This window comes from Rosa rugosa, chromosome 6 (assembly GCF_958449725.1).
Source record: "Rosa rugosa chromosome 6, drRosRugo1.1, whole genome shotgun sequence".
NCBI classification, from domain to species: Eukaryota; Viridiplantae; Streptophyta; class Magnoliopsida; order Rosales; family Rosaceae; genus Rosa; species Rosa rugosa.
In genome coordinates this window covers 43,267,311-43,285,133 of record NC_084825.1, presented here as the reverse complement: position 1 = coordinate 43,285,133, position 17,823 = coordinate 43,267,311, and the positions used below count along the sequence as shown (strand labels likewise).

General features: G+C 38.7%; 2 long non-coding RNA genes across 8 annotated transcripts; one reads left to right on the top strand and one right to left on the bottom strand.

The window, feature by feature from the left end:
- Positions 1-5,271: 5,271 nt before the first annotated feature.
- On the top strand, positions 5,272-7,865 carry LOC133716039 (uncharacterized). Of its 5 annotated transcripts, none has more exons than XR_009849318.1 (7): positions 5,272-5,495; positions 5,694-5,933; positions 6,408-6,473; positions 6,780-6,840; positions 6,961-7,066; positions 7,380-7,485; positions 7,582-7,865. It is a non-coding gene; the product is annotated as an uncharacterized LOC133716039 (long non-coding RNA). The 5 variants fall into 5 exon arrangements; XR_009849319.1 differs by having other exon boundaries at positions 7,186-7,485; XR_009849321.1 differs by having other exon boundaries at positions 6,961-7,278.
- Positions 7,866-11,666: 3,801 nt separating this feature from the next.
- Positions 11,667-16,776, bottom strand: LOC133714563 (uncharacterized). Of its 3 annotated transcripts, XR_009848729.1 has the most exons (4): positions 16,651-16,776; positions 15,742-16,069; positions 13,327-14,222; positions 11,667-12,563 (listed from the first exon to the last, which is right to left on the bottom strand). It is a non-coding gene; the product is annotated as an uncharacterized LOC133714563 (long non-coding RNA). The 3 variants fall into 3 exon arrangements; XR_009848728.1 differs by having other exon boundaries at positions 11,667-14,222; XR_009848727.1 differs by lacking the exons at positions 11,667-12,563; positions 13,327-14,222 and having other exon boundaries at positions 15,658-16,069.
- Between the last annotated feature and the right edge of the window lie 1,047 nt (positions 16,777-17,823).

Below are 17,823 nucleotides of genomic sequence, written 5' to 3'. Positions count from 1 at the left end.
TAGTTATTAATCTAGTGGTATCTTTATCATAGAGAAAAAAATGCAAATAAAACAAACATGTGCGTTTATCAATGTTAGAGACTTAAGACACTCAAACTATAACAACCTGTAGAAGCAGGAAATTGAGAGATGAATCCTGATAACGGCCACACGGGCTCCACGTCACCCAAAAGTTGTCCACGTGTATGGCTTGAAAATTCGCTACACGTGCGGGGGCGTGTTGAGAATATATACATCCCACATGGGAAAATTGGACATTGCCTATGAGTTTATAAGGGTTTGAGCCACTCCATCCATTGTCAATTGGTTTTGGATGTGAACCTCAGATTACTTTATCACTTTGCCCCATCACGTTGAGTCCTACACTGTAAACAGCGACTAGATAATACATATGGCATTCAATGCAAGTATCCTTGATTTATTAAAGGGAAGCATATATGGGCAAGGATGGTGGCTATAGGTCTACGTACAATTTGAGATCGACCCCCTAAGGTCTAAAGAACAAGGTAACTGATTGTTATGGATGATGGTCACCTTAAACCTAGCCTAAAGGAGCTGTAGGGAGACTCAAGAAGTCAACAGTACGTTTAACTAGCTAGCTAACTAGTCCAGACTCCCAAACACTTCCTGCCTTTCATTGTGGATCGGACCTTTCTTATTGTGTCTAATCAATGATACGTACGCACGGACGTACCCATATAATCTCGATCTTTTATATATGCATGAGAAATAATATGAGATTGCTATGCGTACGTCTTATACCGGCAATGACCTTGGTTTGATTTGATAATGGCGGAAATAATCGATAAAATAAACATCCTATGTATGTTAATTGTTGAACCAACCTTTCACCTTTGTTATAGATGGACTAGTTGCCCAGTTTAATTATCTTATTCCAAGACCCTCAGATGATGAACAATCACCACACCCACTTAGACTAACGAATCACTACTAGAAATATGGCTACTAGCCACCCCCCTTTTGGATACACTTTGTTAGCCGTGTCATTTGATATAGCAAATGACACCATTTTGTATTTGTGGTATTATTTGTTTTATGAGTACTGATAACTGTGATAAAATAAAAAAACATAATCGGCAAAATGCTTTACAAAAAATACAAATTTGGATAAACACAAATATCCGTAATCATTGCTAAATAAAGGGCTAAATTAATGTATTATTATTTAATATTCAGATAAACATCTTATATACATACGGTTAAGGGTGTGAAGTAATGTTAACAAACCACTCTTTTACATTTAATTTATTCAAATTTACAAATTAATCATCCCTTGTTTGCAACAGTATTGGAAATACGCCAAAATATATTATTTTTTGACATTTTTTCTATTTATTATAGCTTTTCCTATTAATAATTAGTTTATCCAAATTTACAAGTTAATCATTCCTTGTTTGCAGCAGTATTGGAAATACGCCAACAATAATATTTTCTATTTAAAATTTTATTAGTGCTTTTCCTAGTATTAATTTAATACACATACTTGGAAATTAACTACGCATAGGTACTCAATGCACTACCATTTTTTGCACACTAGTATCTGTATTCATAGTTCATTAGCCATGGATTTATGTATGAAGGCATAGCAAAATCTAGTTGACTTTTTGTGCCGTTTTAAGACAATAAATTTACATTTATATATGTTCCATATAAAAAACAAACAAAAGAAAGTGTTTAATTCTTATTACCACGGGAAACCGTAGTTGATGTTGATTAACACATAAAACAGTATCCAATATGATTTCTATTTACGTATGAAAATGATTTCAATATCCAATGTGTTGAGGAGTTCTTTTATCATTCTTCTATTTGCAGAACTAATATTTAAGCAACTAAAAAGAAGTATTTTCACTATTCAGAATACAATTGAGTTGAAAAGAAGAACTCCCATCAGCAGGTATTTTTTCCAGTACTAATCGTCTTCAAGTTTTTACTATTCTATATATATATATATATATATATATATATATATATATATATATATATCCCCTGATACTTAATTTTTTTGTTCAACAGTATGGACAAGGCTAGGAATGGATATTTTCAGATAAAAATAGTGAGGAATACAATACTGGGTTGCATGCATTCATCAATCATGCCTTACAACATGCTTCTTTTAAGGGTCAAATCAAGTGTCCGTGTAGTAAATGTCATAATACCTATTACAAATCTCCTGCAGTTATTGAAGAGCATCTCTTTATGGATGGCATGGATCCGAAATATGTGAACAATCCTTGGACAAAGCATGGTGAACGTTTACCAGTTGCAGTTGATCCTAATTTGCCAGGATCTTCAGAACCTCAACCAGATTTTAATCCATCAGGACCATCATCATCTCAGCCAAATTTTGATGTGCAAGATATGTTGCTTGATATATTTGGCGTGTATGAAGAAGAAGATAATTGGGAAGCACCAGGACCTACTGAAGGTCCATCCATGCCCCATGGCCCTAGCCCATATGTAGAAAGATTCTACCGGCTTATAGATGATGCTGATATTGAATTATACCCGGGTGCAGGGAAGAAGATGTTTGATTTCCTGATAAAGTTGTATCAGTTAAAAGCATTGCATAGTTGGAGTGATTTGTCGTTCACAAAGTTGCTTGAATTGTTAAAAGCCTATTTGCCTCCGGGGGAAACTCTTCCTGCTACGTTTTATTTGACAAAAAAAATTTATTAAAGATCTCGGGCTAACATACCAAAAGATCGATGCATGTCCTAATGATTATATGTTATATCGAAAAGATCATGCTTCAGACACAAGATATCGGCGGTATGTTTCAACAACAAGTAATGTCTCCCAGCAATGACAATGGTTTATCAGAGACCCCTACGATAACAAAGAGACAAAGAGGCCCAAACCAAAAAAATTGGGCATTGGAGGGACCAGAAAAATTGTTGTGGAACCGCTTTGGGCTTCCTAAGGGTCCGCGGAAAAAGGTAGCAAGATTTTCCAGATATTTGGGCATTTTAGCAAGAGATTGTTCACTATTTCCAATTAGCGAACCTGATTTTCACAAGTTCAACAAAAGTGACAACTATGAAAGGGCTTGGAATCGCGTAAAGGTATTAAAATGTTTCAAATTTTCTCATTTCATTGCTCGCATGTGCATTATTATGTTTTAGTTCTCCTTATATTGTCATGATGTTTGAGAAATTATTGTTAACAATTTTTGTAGGAAACTCTTGACTTGACACACCCACGACTTGCCTGTTTGGAAAGTAAAATCAGGGAAAATGTCAGGAGCAAGTTGAATAAGCGCTGGAAGCATTGGAAGTCTGAGTTGAGCAAGAAATGGTATAAACCATTCAAGAATAGTCCCCTTAGGTTTCGCAAACCTGATGATGATCGTGTTGATGAGGACCAATAGAAAGTGTTTGTTGCAAACAACGATAAGAAGAAGCATCAGGTAATGAAAATATTGCTTTTCTTATTACCTTATTTAATTGCTTTATTCCTACTTAATGATTTTCATTTATGGATCACACAGAGAATGGTGACCATCAACAAGAGGAACCTGTCTCAAAAGAGAATGAATCAGTCAACAGGGACACAAACCTATGCTAGTTTGGCTCATGAATATGTAAGTTAGCCTATACTTTTACTTATTTTCCATTTTATTGACTAGAAGTTTTGATGTGTTATCTTTATATAATATGTACCATCCTTTGAATTAGGAACTTTTGCATGGTAAAGAGCCAAATAGATGGGAATTGTTTAAATTAACACACCGAAAGGCAGGAACTCAAGAGCCAATTGATGCAGCAAGTGCAAAAGCAATTGTAAGCGCTATACGAAATATTAATGTTTATTTAACAAATACGAGACTAGTGAGATTCTTGAATTTATAATATAATATTTACATTTTGTAGGCGGATTTTGAAGAGGCCGAACAAAAGAGGCTAAGCATGAATGTTGACATCACTGCTCCAGAAATCCGTGAAGAGATGTATGCTGAGGTTCTTGGTGAGGAGAAGGGAAACCGAGTATGGGGTCTTGAAGCTGGGGTTACTTGGGATGAAGTTCCTGGAATTCATGTGGAAGAGCGAGGTGTTTCAAAGGAAGTGCAACTCTTGCGAGAGCGATTAGAAGCACAAACCAAAGAGGCACAAGAGAGGGAAGCACGTCTGATGGATGAATTACAAAGGAAAATGGTTGTTGATATCACTTATACCACATACCGCCAAACATAAGCAACGACCTCATAGGTGGGCCCCGCGACATGGTTAGTCCCGCCTACGACATGCATCCGGTAGTCCGACACCCGAGCTACCTCGCTATGGTGGAGGTCGGCAGGTACCTCGTAGGGAGGCCACCCTCCCATGCTCTCCAAGAGGCTTCAAGAAAAGCAATATATGTATTATTGTCCCACATCGAGAATATGTAAATGGAAGGGGACTCATTTAGCTATAAAAAGGAGTCCACCTCTTCTTAGAGAATGATGGATCCATGATCCCTATACTTGTATCACTACAAAGGCTACTTGGCCTCACTACTAGTGGAATCTCTAAGTGGACGTAGCCTTGCAACCACTATACGTGCTTGTGTCCTTGCTCTCTTCCTCTCTACCTTGCCTCATACTTAGTTCCCGTTCCGTATTCTCACACAGAAACATTGGCGCTAGAATGAGGGGCCCTATGTTTGGGTATGAACCTCCGACCTTGAGCAAGGGTCATGTACGGGAACCACCAATCAAATACGCGCAAGACACCTCCGACCTTGAGCAAGAGTCATGGATGGGTACCACGAGTCATGTACGGGTACCACAGGTCATCGGGTACATGGTTACATGCCGGATACCCCTCACCTTCCCAAGCCTCCGAACCTTCGGGTACATGAGCTTCCTAGTACATGATCTTTCGGGTACACCACTACTAGAAATTTCCCCAATAGCACCCTTTTTTTAGCCACTAAAAATTATCAGTGTCAAAAAAAATAGTATTACACTGATATAAAACATCAGTGGGTTTTTTACTTTCCTCTCACTGATATCAGTGTGTGTAGTATACAGTAGATGAAAAATATTATTTGTTTAATGCGTATGACACTGTTAATGGGGTCAAATCTGTAAAATATGTATTGAGAGGAGCTGACACACATGCTTTTTAATCCTTTTATCAGCTGTGGTGATCTATTCTAGCCGTCGGATCAGTGAAGAGCTGATCGAACGCTCAATAGACAGAAGACCCCTTTCCTTTTTAATCTCTATCGAGACGAGTTCAGACATAAAACCAGATCTAGTCTTCTCTCTCTCTCTCTCTCTCTCTCTGAGAGTTAACCATGGACAGCATCAGATCTGGACTCTACGGTCAGATCTTCCGTCCCGATAACTTCGTCGTCGGTCAGTCTTGTGCTGGAACCAACTGGGCAACAGGTCAGTACACCGGTTGGGGGGAAGGGGGGGGGTTGAGTTTGATCGATTTGGTTCTCGATGTGGTGTGAAAGGAGGCGGAGAACAATTTACTGCTTGCAAGGTATGAATCCGGTGTAACCAAACACAATTTCTTAGATCTATACCTGGAGGTTTCTCCCCTCATCTCTCTCTCTCTCTCTCTCTCTCTCTCTCTCTATCTGTTTCCAAACCTAAACAAGATCTAATTTTTTCTCCCCTCCTTTTAATTTTGGATATCTCTCCTCTATGGTGTTTTCAATCTACTGGGTGACTATTGCAGTAAGGAAAAGATCGTCTCCCATCACTTGTCAGCCGTTTTCAATCTCACAAAAGAACTCGAAGCCGCCATTGACGTGTTTCCAAGCTCTGCGTCGAGGTCCAAACGACGTTATGGTCAAGCCAAGGAGGGATTCTCGAGAAGAACGACCCTCCTATTTGAAGCCTTCAACTTTGTTTCTTTTCTCTCTGGATCTGACCCGTAGCCGCTTAATCTCCATGCCTCTACCGATCGTTAGTTGAGGTTAGAAGTTGCTTGGATTTTGATCAAATTAAAAACCCAAGCTTGAGCCCTTCTATTTGGCATTGTTTTGCTTATGAAAGTTTGGTTGAATTTTTGTGTTAATCTGCTTGTGATTGTGCATTGAGGGATTTTGTTTTGATTGAGATTGTAGCGAGGCAATACCGAGCTCTATGGGAAGTAGAACATGTAGATTGCGGGTAATTTCAGCCTGGTGGATTTGGGAGTGTTCAGTGATGCCAAATTCTTTCTCAATTTCATATATGTTCTTCTAGGTATTATTATCTTTTAATTTGTTTAGATTAACAATTATTTTCATGCTCTTTTTCAAATAGCATATCTTGGGGTTAAACAATTTCTTGGGCTAATGTAAATATGAAACAGTATTTTTTTTTCCCCATAAAATTAGGATTTGTATATGAATTTAGGGGTGCGAAAGTAATGAAAATTTTCTCTAAATATTTTGACGAATGGCAGGCAAAGAGGTTCTTGTGCTGGCCACACCTACCTATGATTTTGGCAGGAGTTTAGCTTGCATGGAAGGTATGTTCCTGTTAAGTTAATATGCTTGTATTATGTGATCGTTTAATTGGAAATTTGAATGCTCATTGGAGTCCGTAATAGAGTGAAATGTAAATGTGTTTTGGTGGATTCATATACAAAAGGTAAGGAAAGATCTATGCACTTAGTGCTTCATGAATAGTGTGTGTGTGTGTACTATGTTTCTAACCTCTCTCTGTTTATGTTAATCGGTAACTGTGATTGATTTTGAATTCGGGATCTCAGTTGACAGCTACCATATCTCATCTGCTTTGGTTTCCTTCTAATTGTTTTATTCTGGTTTTGCAGCCTCGGATGACCGTCTCTCTGTCTTCTCTACTTATCATTTTCTCACCAATTCCACCTTTGAGTAAGAAGCTTTTAGTTTATTAGCAACTTGACTTACATCTATGTTTTAGTTTCTGCATTTTGTAGACTTGTTGGACGGTTTTCTGTCTAAATTTCTTGTTTGCATGCATTGCCTGTATAGGTTTTGAAAGCACAGGTTAGTGCAATTCATTTGATAATTGGGGCTCTCCAGAGGATGCATTTATTTGGTGTTGAGAACAGAGATACTTTAATTCACAATGCCATGGGTAATCCTATTTTCATTACTTTATGAGCTTTCTGTTCTTTCTATTACCCAACTTACTGCCTCGTATTTGAGCATTATGTGCATAAAACTAATGGGAACAATGATAAAAAATGAAACTAGAGAATAGAAACCTGATAACAACTCCAAAACTATTTTGAAGTGTGAAATAGCAAGAGTTTGGGAACAGAGATAATTTAACTCACAATATCACGGGTAATCCTATTTTCATTACTTTATGAGCTTTCTATTCTTTCATTAATTAATCAGTTAGCACATTTACTCATTAGTCAGTGCCTGCATTTCATATTTGTCAGGTTGAGGATGTTTAAGGCCATGACACACCAATACAAGGGCTTGCTGATTCAATAGCTGGACCTTTTGTATACAGTATAATGACTGGGCTACAATATTTGCTTTTTGGTATGTGGTGATTTTTCTTTCACATAATACAAGTTGATAAAAATGTCATTAGACTGTAATGAACCTGAAGTTTTAGATAATTGTAAATGTCAACAGAAACAAAGGGAGTTGGAATCAGATCGCATAGAAAAGTTGCCGGAGGTGGCAGATGCAGCATGGAGAGGAACATGCAGAGATTTAGGTTTTTTGATGTTGTATTATATTTGAAATTGTGGGAGAATTGTACAATACATTCTATAAATACGTGGTTGTGGCTAGACCAAATTGTTATTTTTTTTATATATACTCCCAATTTTGCCACTGATGTTGGTGGCATTGAAAAAACACACTGATTCTGTAACAGTGGGAAAGAAAAAGGTGTATTGCTGCATTGGGTTTTGGGATGCCACTGATGTAATATCAGTGTGGATTGCCCCAATAGCACCTGCTATAGAGGGGACTGATAGGGGATTAGTGGCTGCATAGTGGCTAATGGCATTAGCCACTGTTATCAGTGTGCTTTGTCCCAATAGGGACTAATTCAAATCAGTGTGCTTTGGGGAAATTTCTAGTAGTGCACGTACTACCCCTCACCTTCCCAAACCTCCGAGCCTTCGGGTACATGAACTTCCGGGTACATAAGCTTTCGGGTACATGGGTACATACAGGACACCCCACCCTCAACCTCACCCAAGCTTTCGAGCCAACGGGTACATGAGCTTCCGGGTACATGAGTCGGCGGATACTTGCACATCCCCGTACACTGAACCCTACTCCCAAGCTCTTCTCCGGGACCCTCATAAGTGACCGGGTACGCCATGTCCCCGCACCTTCAAATACATTCCCAAGCTCTTCTCCGGACTCATTAGTCAACGGGTACACCATGTCCCCGCACCTTCAAATACATTCCCAAGCTCTTCTCCGGGACTCATTAGTCAACGGGTACTCCTGTCGTCCCCGCACCTTCAAACCCACTCAACCGTTCCCTACACCACTTATGGCCTTGCCAAGCACCATCAGTAAACATCATGGGCCTGTCAAGACACCCAAATCCTATCTGGACACACGTACGTCCCCGCACCATGCCTCACCTCCCGGTTGGTTCTCAGAGGCAACTTCATCGCCTTACCGGAAATCCAATCTGGGGACCCATGCCCTACCGGCAACTTCTTCGCTTCCTGGTGACCTTCGCCGGTAACTTCCTCTTCCGCTCATCTCCCTTTGCGTGCGCACCTGACAACTCTGAGTCGCTCTACTCATATGGTGCTTCAACTAAACATCTGACTGTCCAAATGGTTGACCCAGTTGGTTTCCTACTCCACCGTCACCGACACTTGTCGATGAACTAGCCCCAATCACAGTTCATACTACCTCATATCAGTGACGGCTTCATCAGGTCTCGGTCAGCTTATCAAGTACCGATGGATCTCACCTCTGGGTGACTTATTCCATCAGCTCCCCGTGACTCAGGTCTCGGAACACGAACAACATCGGAGGCGGAACTCAATCGTTATCGGGTCCGACCCGGTAATGCTCTGACCAAGCCATGCCCATCGGTGACACTTTGATGCTCAGCTCTCGGTGCCCTGCTTCAACCCCCGCATCCCACGAGCCCCCCTGCCGACACCATGACCTTCTATCGACTCAGCTTCTTCATCGAAGCCTCCGGTACCAGCAAAAGCCACCAAGCACCCGGGTCATTTCAAAAAGGACGCTCTGGGCACCCGGAAAGTTAATTGGAAACTTTGTATACTCACCCGGAGACCACAACCCACCGGCAATCCTCGGTGCTCCCTCTCTGGCGAGCAAAGCAAGCTTAATATCAATCTAGCAGTCACCGTTACCTTGGTGGTATTCATCTCGATTTAAAAAAAAAAAAAAAAAAAGGGTCTCGACAACGGGAAACTGGTGTGGACACCCACCCTCCCATCCCGGTAGTTCTTCACAGCAGCATTGAGCACGACCACGGTCAAAGGGCCATCTTTCCGGCACTGCAGTTGATCAAACTCCAGAGAACTTGGCTCTGTTTTCTTCTCCGGCACCAGCTACCTCTGAGGTAGTCTAGTAAGAAAGGGGGGCTTCCTTGAACACCCATCAACCTTCTCTGGGAACCGGGAACACACAACGACCCGTTCACTTTCATGAGTTCATGACCCCGGCGGCTTAGTTGACTGACTGGCTCGGTGAACAATCCTCTATGCAAAGCTAAGTTGTCCCATTCACACTTATTCAGTTGAAATTATAAGCATGCAAGCCCTCATGTTTTCTCTTTATACGTGATCTGTTCAAATAGTACCACGTATCAATCAAATAGATATACATGCACACCTATATAGTACGGTTACACGTGCCCTGTAACTTTATAACACATGCATGCAAGGTATCTTCGACGGGACACTTCACTTGTCCCATTCTCGTGTCAACACATAAGTATCCATCCTCTTCCCTATACAATACATCATATATGACCACCCATGTCCCACTTAGACCCTATGGCACGATTCATGATTAAACATGCACATTTATAGCACATATCTATCACGCACCATTATGGCACAGTTACTTTATTTCTATATGTTACTCCCAAGTTCAAACTAAATATTGTTACTACTTACACTACCATGAGTCCATGATTAACCATGATTATTATTGCATGATGACTATCGCCATGCAATAGTTGTTATCAGTATACGTCATACACCAACAGTGATTATTGATTTTTATTGGCATGATTAAAAATATCTTCTCATGTCAGACTAATTATTTCCCTACTTACATGGGCAATTCAATCCTTCATGCTATTTAAAATAGATTTAAATTATCAATATGCCCCTCACACCATATCAAAGCATTCAAACAAAATATATGTGATTCATCAATTAAATCATATAAATTGCTAATCACTTATTTTGTTTTGCCTTCGGAGGAAGCAAAATCACTCTAAATCGGGCATCTTCTTACGCATACAAGGTTGAGCAAACTATCGACCAATAGTTGATTACATGGAGCGTCATGCTTGGACAACTCTAACATGATTTGGCACTCATATGCTGACTCCAATTCCAATCCACTCCAAATAGGCATAAGATAAGTTCTCACTTACACTTTTTTTTCTTCAAAATTTGAGCTAATGCAATGCTTTACATGCTTCAAATAACGATTTCTATAATCTAAGCATGCCTACAAAATGTGATAGTCTCGATATCATATTATTATGGCTTTGTATTAATGTCATGCTTTATTTAATTGCCCGTCCATTAAAATTACTACATGCATACATGCGGCACTTAAAATCCTCGCTCCGAGCGCGGTACCCCCAAAGGGTAAGCCAATATCATATCCTTACATAAATCCTCTCCAATCGCCGAGGTACCCCAACGGGGTTAAGAGGCACAACCCTCATTCTACCCGGGGCCACGCCACCGGGTACCGAAGGCCCGAGCCACCGGTTACCCCCACGGGGTTAAGAGGCACAACCCTCATTATACCGGAGGCCACTCCACCGGGTACCGAAGGCCAAAGCCACCGGTTACCCCGACGGGGTTAAGAGGTACCAGCCCTCATTCTACCCGGTGGCGTGAGGCCTACCGGCCCTCATTCAACCCCATTGGGTTAAGGAGGCTCAAGCCCTCATCTATCCCACCGGGATTACGGGCTCACTCACCTCATCGGGTACATGAGGCCTCGAGCCTATCTACTCCACTAGGTACACGAGTCAGCCTAACCCTCATCAGGTACCAGAGGCCCAAGGCCATAAATACCCTATCGGGTACGAGGCCTACAGGCCCTCATAAACCCTCTACTCGAGCGAGGTATCCCGACGAGATAACTAAAGGGTAACTCCCTTACAGAAGCCAAGGTCCAGTCCCTTGCATCAAAGTCCTCGCCCAGAGCGCGGTACCCAGGGGGTAAGCCAAGGTCCAATCCCTTGCTTTTGAGTCATCTCACCTCCCGAGCGTTCTCTATACTTGGGGGACTTATTCATACCACTTATCACAAATGGAGGTAGTACCCGACTGGGACTATCATTGAGCTTCACGCTCATACTTTTCGTGCTATGGTCTATTAATGGAAATATTGAAATTTTTCGCTTATTGTTGATTGCAACAATTAAATTTCTTTTACATCCCATTAATAAGACCATATGACAAAACTCATACAACCTATCACCCACTCAACACGAGTGAACTCAAGTCCAAACTTCAATTTTACTAACTACGTGACTTGGGGGACTCGGCGAGTAATAACACTCCCGATCCCAACACATATGTATCACGTGCATACAACATTACATATCATTATGTGTCATCGTGTTCATCACACATCTTTGCATCATATGCACTTTGTATGCTATCACAACCACATACATTTTCGACTTATACGTCGTATGTCAACATTACATAATATGAACATCCACACCATGTGTAACATGTATCTCACATAAACATTCATCCAACTCGACGCATTTGACTCAAATGTCACTTAGATTGCCCTAGCGCAATCAATATGCTCTTTGTACACTCTTATCTTATTTGCAGGTACTAGCTAGATGATGGGCCCCGTGGCACCAACCTGTCATGGAAACTTCACAAGACCCGGAAGAGTCCCTTCTTACTTACGGAGTTGGGGGACTAGTATGGGTATGACGTTTAACGAGGTCATCACTCATACTTGGCGGCATCACATTTAAACTCTCCAACCAAGAAGCGCCTCTTACTCGGGGACTTGGGGGACTTGTTGATATCACTTATACCACATACCGCCAAACATAAGCAACGACCTCATAGGTGGGCCCCGCGGCATGGTTAGTCCCACCTACGACATGCATCTGGTAGTCCGACACCCGAGCTACCTCGCTATGGTGGAGGTCGGCCGGTACCTCGTAGGGAGGCCACCCTCCCATGCTCTTCAAGAGGCTTCAAGAGAAGCAATATATGTATTATTGTCCAACATCGAGAATATGTAAATGGAATGGGACTCCTTTAGCTATAAAAGGGAGTCCATGATACGCTAAAAGTAAGCGCGCAATTTAACCCTGAAAATGTCATCGTTAGTATATGGTAAATAGGGATCGTTCTAACTGGGGATTGAGGGTACACCTGTAATTGCAAAAACAATTAATTAATTAGTAAAAGTAAAAAGTATTATTTACAAAAATAAAACAAAGAAAAGAAATATATACAAGTAAACACAAATAAGGAGGTCTTAGGAATATAAAATTAATAAATAAAATAAAGAAAATGTAAAAACATATACACAAGGGTAGAACGCAAGGAATAAAGATCAAAACCATATCCATATGAATGAAATCCAATTACAATTCCTATAGTTGATTTTCTATGTCATGAGAAAGAAGTTGACTATGTGAAACGTTAGAAAGCAAACGATTTCCCATTTTTTACTTTCCTTGAATAATTAATCTAAGTGAAAGCACCTAAATTAAACCTATTGAACATGCAATCATAGTCTAGAAAGCTAGCTACTCATGAACACATTCAACGCATGAAGAACAAAGAAAGGATGTCAACCAAAGTGCACAACCTAGTATGCAAAGTTCATCTATTTGCAATCCTCCTTAATTGATTTCGACTTTTCTCCAAAGCCTTCACTACTTAAATCTAGCTCCAATTACATGCATATATCCTAAGTTGGCCACCAAAGAACATAAACATGCAAAAGTTTTCTATAATCCAAAATCAATTAAGCAAACTCACATAAGCAACATATAAATCAACATATAAAAATCACAAATTTATTTCAAAACATATAAATGGGCTTTAAACTTTGCCCTTAACATCATGTTAACTAGAATTCATAACTCTACGAATCAAACAAAGGAAAACAAAAGAAAGTAAGAAATACACTGTGAAAGATGGATGACAAGCTTTGAGACGAAGAACTTGAAGATCCTTGAAAGCAAGCAATCTTCTAGAGACGACACAAGGATAGATGGTGGCTAGGATCTTGATGTATTGCATGACTTCTTCTCCTCCTTGCTTGAAAACGCAGAGCTTCTGAAGACTAGAGAATGGAGAGAATTTTTCAAATGTTTATTTTCTGAGGGAGAGAGGTCTTGTGTTGTGTTGGTGTGGTGTGTTTAAAACGTCTAGAGAGGAGGGTATATATAGGGGAAAACAAGGCTTCATGAATTTAATTTCCAAGGAATTTTCTGGTTGCACCACACAGCTCCAACCAATGAATTAATGCCACATCAGCTCTGCCATGTCACTCAACCAATCAAAAAGCTCCAAAATCAATCCCTAATATATTGTTGCTGATTTCCCAAGATTATTTCTGATTTTTCTCTTAATTTTCTGCCAAATATCTAGGCACGAACGTAGACAATGTATCTGGATGCATTTTGGACCTTTTCTCCCTTAAATCTCTCCATGGCTTTATCCTTAATGTCCTCCCCTTGATTTTCTCTTGATTTTCACATTAAAATTGCAGATTTTATTCTCTAATTTCAGCCAACATATCTTGAGGAAATTGAGGAACAAATCTAGACTTGTTTTGAGCCTTATCTTGTGACACAATCCCATGAAACTCTCCCAAGATTTTCTCAACGTAATCTCCTTGATCTTCTCTTGATTTTCACATTATCTCCATCATTTCCCATGCAAAAATCAGATTTAATCTCCCATAATATCTCCCACGTCATCTTCAAGCCATAAGGTCTCCTAGTGCCTCCAGGACTCCTCTCTTTTCGCCACGTGTCTTCATTTCAGCTCATTTCTCCTCCATTTTCTCCAGCGCACCTAAAAATAGAAACTACATTAAAACTGATTTATTTAAGGAAATAAATAAGTAAAATATGAGGAAATAACTATTAAAACATCTCATTAAAATGCTCCTATCAGTCCACCCCTTCTTAGAGAATGATGGATCCATGATCCCTATACTTGTATCACTACAAAGGTTACTTGGCCTCACTACTAGTGGAATCTCTAAGTGGACGTGGCCTTGCCTCAAGGGCAAGGTGAACCACTATACGTGCTTGTGTCCTTGCTCTCTCCCTCTCTACCTTGCCTCATACTTAGTTCCTGTTCCGTATTCTCACACAGAAACAATGGCCGAACAAACAAAAAAAATGGAAGAAATGTTTGAAGTAAGGTGTGAGGCATGGCGGTCCAAAAAATGGGAGAGATGTTTAAACAATGTGGAATATCAGTGGATACGTACACAAGAAGATATGGAGCAAACAATGTCTCAATTTGCTCAGAACATTTCTCAAAGGCCGTCAAATGTGATTTTTTCCCCAAATGATGATGTTTACCGCCCCACATTGCCATTTGAATGTTTTGATATGCAGACAGATTGAAGACATTGCTTGAAGATGGTAGTCACTCGTTCAACTCTATCGAAATTAGTTTGATATTACAATAAAGATTTTCGTATTAGTATTTCCATTTTCTAGTCATTTGAGATTTTAGACTAATTTTAATTCTTGTCTTTTGTTAGTTTAAAGTTTAAACTTTGTAGATTTTATTATAAATATATTTTCTTTAGAATATTAAGGATTATGCCTCATTGTTATTATTATTTTTTTAATTCCGTGAAAATAGAATTATTTGGATATAATTTATTTATATTAAAATTACTGATTTTCATAATATTTTTTTTAAATATAAAATTTAAACGATACCGATGTCGTAGTGTATCCATTGCTTAATACACATGGATAATTATCCGTAATTATGGATAAATTAATATTATACAAAAAATATAATATTAAATAAAGTATAACATATTTTGTATACGTATAAAAGTATTTATGTATTTTGGTAAATATGAAAATAGAAAATAAAAGAAAATGAGGAGAGAGAAAGAAAATAAAAATTAATGCAGTAAAAAAGAAAAGAAAATTAGGAGACTTCAGTGCGTGGCTTTTGGTTAGTGGAACTTGCGATAGAGATCGAATACTCTTTTTCATTCCGTGGCTGCACCGTACCCAATGAGTTTTCGATACCCTTATTTGTATCATTTGAAACAAAAGATACAGAAAAAAATCTGTATTCTATGAGCCTTTTGCTAGTAGTGAATCAGTACAAATACCATTAAGTCTCCAAAATGGCATGGATTATTCTCCAAGTAGTGAGCAAGAGTTAACTTATGAAAACCTCCAGGAATAAGAATTGCAGCGAAGAATTGGAATCTTAGACATATCACGGTATGAATTACTGAAAAAGGATGAGATGGAGAGATATAGATATGGAATTAATTAAAGGAGAAGCATATATATAGATCGAGAAAGTGTGTGCTTATGAGATACAATACTTGACAAAGAAGGCACTAGCTAGGCAGCTCCAACATTCATGCAATTTCAAAGCTTCACTCTAATATATGTATGCTATCCGGCCCCTGAGTCCCTTTCGCTTCATCTTCTTCTTTTGAGCCTCGATCTTCATCTTCTTTCTTTTGTTAATCGATCAAATTAAGCTTGTTAATTTAATTGTTGCCCACATGAATTTCGAAAATTGCGGGGCGAGAGAGAGAGAGAGACCTTGCCATATAAATCGGCATATATGGAACTTCAGAGGCTCAGAGCCATCTAATGCTTTTTGGGACCATTTCCGATCCTCAATCTCAGAAGCTGGCAGTTAATCTGAAATTCATATAAATGTCCCGACAAGCTTGATCATAACGGCGTCCAAATGTTACCTATTTTCAGAAGTAAAACTAACATTGTATATATGAATGCCATTTCCTACCTCAATGTACGTATATAAGAATTAATGATCACAGACAAATTGTTAATTAATATCTAATTGTACATTCACACTATAATTAATGCGTGACAGAAATGAAGCAACACTGTGAGCCCAATCTGACTGGTTAATGTATACAAACTTCATATAATCATCTCTTCACAAAAATTCAAACTTAGACGCCACACTATGACAACCTGTTAGAATGCAATTTATTTCTGAACATCTAAATACTTGATCATATATAGCAACTCTTATCTTTATAGCAGCAAGAACATTTGAAAAACTGTTCATGCAACTTCTGCAGATATATATGATTATGAATTATGATTGATTCTAAGTTCATTGTCATACTAGATAATTAACAAGGCTATGCCAATTATAAGATTGTAATTCTAGAACAACATGAATCAAGAATCTGCTGCATATTGAACATTATATCTACAAAACAAAACTGATAAAAGTATATGATACTAACAGGATGTAGTTCCAGAATCCATTGATGCTTCTCCTAGATGCACCCTCAATCTCAGATTGTTAATGGGACAATTTTGTTTGAGGTTTGGTGTTCTAGCAGGAATCAAATGAGGACGTTGTAATCCTCCTTATATCAGAAAAACTGTTGTGGCAGTTCCTTCCATTAAGCAACTGCCTTATAATTTCCTTATGTTTATCTGAATGGATTAATCTAAATAACCATACATGTTTGAATTCAAATTCAAAAACAGATTGCATTAATAAAACTATTTTCGATTACAAGCTTTATTAAATACTCTGATATTACAAACTGAAACTCTAAAACTCCTCACAATGTCAATTTGCATGTCTAGTTCAATAAGGTCTTACACAACCTTCAGCGCAGGTCTCCGTCAGCGAGATCATTTCCTGCTGGCGATGTTGATCCGTGAGCGGATGCACATCACGAATTGACCCTACAAATGCAATGCGTAGATTAAAGAAGTTATTCATGCTTCTATATGTGGATCCGGCTCCTCTAAAGTGAGCAAATCATGAATTTCATAAAGTTCATAAAATCTCCAACCTCGATATAATCTAATGATTAGAAAGATATCCACGTCAGTTAACATAAAGAAATCATTAACGTAAATTCTATGTTTTTTCTTTTAGAAAATAAACTGCAGTCATTGATCTCATCTGATTAACTTTTATCTTTTGGCCTATTTTCACGAACTGCATCCAACCCCAGAAAAGAGAGTGAATGAATGTTGAACCTACTTTCTTATCACTCTCACTACGATTTGTGCTTTGCATCCCTACTTTTTTTTTATTTTTTATTTTTTATCGATGATGGGTTTCTAATTGCCATGTATTTTTTTTTTTTTGAGTAATCTAATTGCCATGTATAATTGTTGGTTTTGGGGAAAAATTTGATCCCTAATTTATATTTTTGTGTATCATTTGTTGGCTGCATGCAAGAGTCTTAACGTGTGGAGTATGAAGGTTTGAGAAGACAATTGCAATTGTTATTTAGTTTTTATTCACCCATGACCATGGATCTCCCTAGTTTTTCTGTTTTGAGAAATCCATTGATGCGTAGATACAGAAACGCAGGGAGCAAAAGATGAAGATTGAATTGGCCAAAAAATAAAAATTAATTAAATAAGTTTTTTTTATTAAATTAAATAAGATT